At 46.5% G+C, this 6,000-nt stretch overlaps 1 pseudogene; it reads right to left on the reverse strand.

Annotated features, from left to right (window-relative positions):
* Positions 1-1,980: 1,980 nt before the first annotated feature.
* LOC115394786 (zinc finger protein 239-like) lies at positions 1,981-4,810 on the reverse strand (annotated as a pseudogene).
* Between the last annotated feature and the right edge of the window lie 1,190 nt (positions 4,811-6,000).

Here is a 6,000-nt window from a genome sequence, read left to right on the forward strand (position 1 = left end):
GTTTCTGGCGAAGAATGGGATGATTCTCCTCTCCCATGCTAAACTGAGGAATTCTCCCATTGCAGCAGCATGCAACAAACAGTAGTAGATAGTTATGATCTTCATGTACAAATCCTTATAACATCTGTAAATGTACAGATAACCTCATATACACGTCCTTCATGCATACATATTCATGTGTACGCGCAATAATAATGAAGTCACAGGAAAACCCACCGACAACCAAACCTGTATACACACACTGTTGCACATGTGCTCACACCACTGCATTTGTTTCCCACCGCTGTGAGAAATGGCCACCAGCTTCACATTCTTTCCCCCCCAATGTGTTTCTGTGTCCTGTTATCCTTCTTCCACTTGTGTCTAGGCAGGAGGAACCGGGTGTCCTACGACACACGCGCGGTGCTGGACCTGCTGAGCTCAATGGAGGAAACCGCGGTGGCTCAGAGGGAGCGCCACGTAGAGTCCATGCTTGGGGAGTACAGGGCAGCACAGGACCAGGAGGCAGCCCTGCGCCATGAGGAGTTGGAGTTGCAGCGACGGCAGATGGAGCTGCGGACACGGCAGCTGGACAATGAGGCCGCTTTCAACCAGGCGTTCCTGGGAGTGCTGGGCCAGCTGGTCCACAGTATGCAGGATCGTCATGTCTGACGTGTTACACCCTCAATAGGTGTTGCAAGCACGGGGTGGGTTTTTTGTTTGTTTGTTTTCTGGAGGGTTTGTTGGGGTGAGTTTTAATGTCTTTTTTTTCCTTTTTTCAATGCACATACTTTTTTTATGTAGTCATATAATAATTTTTTTTTTTTTTTGCTTTATTTCTTCTAGTTGTATATATAGTTGTTGTGATTTAGCCTAGTGTTTGCCGCCTTTCACTGTGACTGTTTATACTTGTAGTAATTGGGGAGATTTTCACGTGTTTGCTGGTTTTCGGTATTGCATTTATCTTTTGAATAAAATTTAAAAAATCTCTACTTCATCTCATTTATCCATTAAAGTGCTCGTGGCAAAGTACTTGTTGCTTTGCACTATCAATGTATTTTGAACGTTAAGGTGAACAGATGCTTATGTGTTATCACCTACATGACATGTTAACTGCTTTGAGAAAAAAGGAGAAGGCAAAGAAATTCCACAGAACACACATTTTAATCATCCATTGACAAATCTGTTCATGACACATGACACAGTGACACTAGTGTCATTGAGAGGACATATCAGGTTTGACAGTGTTTAACGTCACATTTGTGGTTCCTCTGGTAAGCTGGCTGCCACCGCAACACTGACGCCTTACGTGTTTGCAGACAAAAATGACATTACAGCATCACGAACATTCCCACCCACTCGCTCTCCATTCTGGCTCGTTGTGGCTGCCGCTGCAGGCTGCCCTGCTTCTGCAGGTACTTCCCATGATGCCTCGAAAGACTCTCCATGACTTTCGCAGAGGTTGTGCAGCGTGCAGCAGGTGAGCACCATCGACCGCACCATGCGCATGTCACAGTCATTTCTTTTCAGAAGGCAGCGCCACCTTCCCTTCAGCCTGCCACAAGCATTCTCCACAGTCACCCGTGCTCTGCTGACTTTGGTGTTGAACAGATGCTACTCAGCTGTCAGTCGCCCTGTGTCACTGAATGGTTTCATGAGCCAGTTCTGCAGAGGGTATGCTGAGTCCCCCAGGATGTAATATCCTACAGTCACCCCCCCAACATCCCTGGTGTGAGGGGGGGAAAAGGTTACCCCGGTTTGCTAGCTCCCACAGCGATGACACCCTCAGCACCCTGGCGTCGTGCAAGCTCCCCGGCAGTCCAGCAAACACATGCCAAAACTGGCCCTTCCCATCAACCACACTCTGCAGGAGTATTGAGTGCCAGCCTTTGCGGTTAAAGTAGTCAGTGTGGCAGTGCTGTGGTGCAATGATGGGGATGTGGGAGCCATCGACTGCACCCACACAGAGTGGGAGGCCCCACCTGTTTTCCATGTAGGCTGCTATTTCCTGGAACCGCCGAGCATCAGGGAAACAGATTAGGTCCGGCATCAAAAGTGCCTCGACTGCAGCACAAAAGTCCTGCACACACCTGCACACTGTGGTGATGCTGACTCCGAAAAGGTGTCCAATGCTCCTGTATTCAGAGCCTGTGGCGAGCTTCCACAGTGCGATGGCCACTCGCTTCTTCAGAGGCACACACTCGCGGAATGTGGTGTTCTGGTGCTCCATGGCCGGGCGCAGTCTGGTGCAGAGGAAGTCCAGCGTCTCCTCGGACATCCTGAAGTTCTGCAGCCACTGTGCGCTCGTGAACCCCGGAACTATAACATCCCACCACTGTGAGGACCGTGGGCAAGCCCAGACCGATGGCTCACGTCGTCCGTGCAGCTGAACGAGCTGAAACACACACAAAACACATATCACTGTCCACTGCCAATATAGTGCATTACACTAACCACGAGTTTCAGATTGAATTCACGGCTACTGCGGCTAAAACTCACCATGAGACGATACTGCCTCGATCTTCTGCTGCGGTCGTCAAATATGAGTTCAAGCAAGGCTTCTTCAATGCGGCGGCGCTGTTCAGTGGCTCTTGCTATCGCAGCCCGCAACCTCGCCCACTCCCTCGCCAGTGAAGACATTTGAGAGTGTCCATTTCTCACCACGTTTCGTCGGTGTCTGACGAAAAGCCAGAAACCGAGCAGCAGATACATGAGCGCCTCAAGTCGGTCCATTGTTGTCGTTGAAATGAAAAGCTTTGGCGGTAAAAGACGGGAGCGGCCGTCTTATACCACCTCTGGTTCGCGTCGCACGGCTGACGACACGACCTTGTCTCCGCCCCCTCGAAGGCCGAACCGTGCTTAATGGCAAACGAGTAGGGCTGAAGTGACGCCAAAGCGAGACGTGCGGGGCGGAACCGAGGCGACACTAGTGGCAAAGAGCCATATGTGTCCCTCCCTGACTGAGGGCAGCCTCTAAAGGCCCGTCCATGCTTCACATGTACGCGTTTCCGCGTCCGCTTTGGAAGGTCCGCGCACCACCGATGCGGACGCGATTTCTCCCATACTACATTTTCAGCTCCGCTGTGCGCGTCCCATCTAGGCGCGGTGATCCACGAAGCCTCGAGAAGCTTTTCCGGCACTACAGACTGTTTATCTGCTCCTTTATTACGGATTATTTAGAGAAAATTAAGCACATACATTGTCAGTACATTATCATTAAATTTTTAAGTTTATTTAGCCTTTTTTTTCCTGTTTCTGAATCGCGGGGCGGCGCTGGAGTGATTAGTTGGAGTGATTAGGGTCCGCGCGGACCCTAGCGGACAGGAATTCATGACGATTTTTACGTCATGCGGACCAACGCCCACCCACGCAGACCTGTAAAGCATGGACGGGTCTTTAGACATGATAATGACACTAACATGTCTGACCCTGGCCCCAGGGGATAAGGGTGGAAGGACAGGGTATAAATATCGGTCTGTGTCTTAGAATTTCAGAACTCACACTGACTGAGCAGCTGTGACTTCTCTCCTGTTGCAACTGCAATTAAAGGAATCATAAAGGAACTCATCGATGGTGCATTTATTAATAGAATTCAGCGAAGAATAGAAATCAGCGAAGCAGGACAACTGTTGCTCATTCTCAATTCATCCAGATGACGAGCATTGTTGCTCTGCACGCTAAAAGGGTCCCCGAATGACGCTATTGGAGGGTGCTGCCACCCTGTGTCCATTTGGAGAACAGCGTGTTATTGTGCACTTCATCTGTCTCCTTATCAACCGAGATAAAGTAAAATGCCAGTGTAACAGGAGGAAAACAACCAAAAAGTAATAATCACTTTTGTTAGTATCACATTCACATCAGCATTTTATTTCCATTTCTTGAAAATTCACATTTATTGTGACAGAACACAAACTGAAATTTTCCTGAAGCAGATGAACAGTGTCTGAATCAGATTTCTGATTTCTTGTGATTTTGGGTTCAAGCTGGACTTTCTGAATGACATCTCCCACAGTCTTTCGTCATTTTATCCATTTGTGAGTATTCAGGTGGTGCAGCAATAAATTACAACAAATAAATCTTTTCCCACATAATTCACAAGAATAAGAATTCTCCCCAGTGTGAAATCTCATGTGGTCCTTCAAATCACACCGTTGACTGAAACTTTTGCCACACTTCACAAGAATGAGGCTTCTCGCCAGTGTGAATTCTCATGTGAACCTTCAAATTACTCTGGAGATTGAAACTTTTGCCACATGTTCCACAAGAATACGGCTTCTCACCTGTGTGAGTTCTCACGTGAACCTTCAAATTACTGTGTTGACTGAAACTTTTGCCACATGTTTCACAAGAATGAGGCTTTTCACCTGTGTGAGTTCTCATGTGTATCAACATATCTCTCTGTTGCGTGAAACTTTTGCCACATATTGAACAGGAATGAGGCTTCTCACCGGTGTGTGTTCTCTTGTGGATCAAATAAGAACTTTGACTAATGAAACTTTTGCCACATGTTTCACAAGAATGAGGCTTCTCACCTGTGTGAATTCTCATGTGGACTTTCAAACTACCCAGTTGACTAAAACTTTTGCCACATGTTTCACAAGAATGAGGCTTCTCACCCGTGTGAATTCTCATGTGGACTTTCAAACTACCTAGTTGACTAAAACTTTTGCCACATGTTTCACAAGAATGAGGCTTCTCACCTGTGTGAGTTCTCATGTGGACTAACAATGTACTCCGTTGACTCAAAATTTTGCCACATGTTTCACAAGAATATGGATTCTCACCTGTGTGAGTTCTCTTGTGGTCAAACAAATATCTCTGGTGCCTGAAACTTTTGCCACATGTTTCACAAGAATATGGCTTCTCACCTGTGTGAGTTCTCATGTGAACCTTCAAATTACCCTGTTGACTGAAACTTTTGCCACATGTTCCACAAGAATATGGCTTCTCACCTGTGTGAGTTCTCTTGTGGTCCAACAAATATCTCTGTTGCGTGAACCTTTTGCCACATGTTTCACAAGAATGAGGCTTCTCACCCGTGTGTGTTCTCTCGTGGATCAAATAAGAACTGTGACAAATGAAACTTTTGCCACATGTTTCACAAGAATGAGGCTTCTCACCCGTGTGAATTCTCATGTGAACTTTCAAACTACATCGTTGACTAAAACTTTTCCCACATGTTTCACAAGAATGAGGCTTCTCACCTGTGTGAATTCTCATGTGAACCTTCAAACGACTTGGCTGACTGAAACTTTTGCCACAAGTTTTGCAAGAATGAGGCATCTCACCAGTGTGAATTCTCAAGTGAACCTTCAAATTACTCGGTTGACTGAAACTTTTGCCACATGTTTCACAAAGTATCTTCTCATCAGTGACCATTCTGACCTTCTGACATAATTGATGTTTTTTATGGTCAGTTTTCTCACACATTTCTTCACAAAGAAGCTTTTCACATTCGGCCTGCTTCCCTGAAACATGAAAGTTGTTCACACTGTTTCTATGAAACATGTTGAGTTTTTTCAGCTTTGCATTTCCAGTTGATTCTGAGTCAATGCGTCTTTTCACATGGTGGACTTCAGAGTCCTGAGAGAGGAACGGCTCAGTCTCTGGTACTTCTGCTTCACTCAGGTCACTTTGATCCTCAACAGAAGGAACCTGAAAGGTTTCACTTTCAAACTTTAGAATAAATCGTTCTCCCTTCTGGCTGGTACGGAGTTCCTCGTGTTCCTCAATCTGTGAAGATTCTGGTTCCTCCTGCTCCTCCTTCAACTGACCAAGTCCTGGTTCTTCTTCTTCTTCTTTGATGTGTGGAGGTTCTGGTTCTTCTTCTTCTTCTTTGATGTGCAGAGGTTCTGGGTCTTCTTCTTCTTTGATGTGCAGAGGTTCTGGGTCTTCTTCTTTTATCTGTGGAGGTTCTGGTTCTTCTTCTTCTTTGATCTGTGAAGGTTCTGGCTCGTCCTGTTCTAGACAGTAGTTTGTTTCCTGTTTAAAGACCTGCTCCTCTCTGCAGTCATGGTCCTG

Source organism: Salarias fasciatus, chromosome 9 (assembly GCF_902148845.1).
Source record: "Salarias fasciatus chromosome 9, fSalaFa1.1, whole genome shotgun sequence".
NCBI classification, from domain to species: Eukaryota; Metazoa; Chordata; class Actinopteri; order Blenniiformes; family Blenniidae; genus Salarias; species Salarias fasciatus.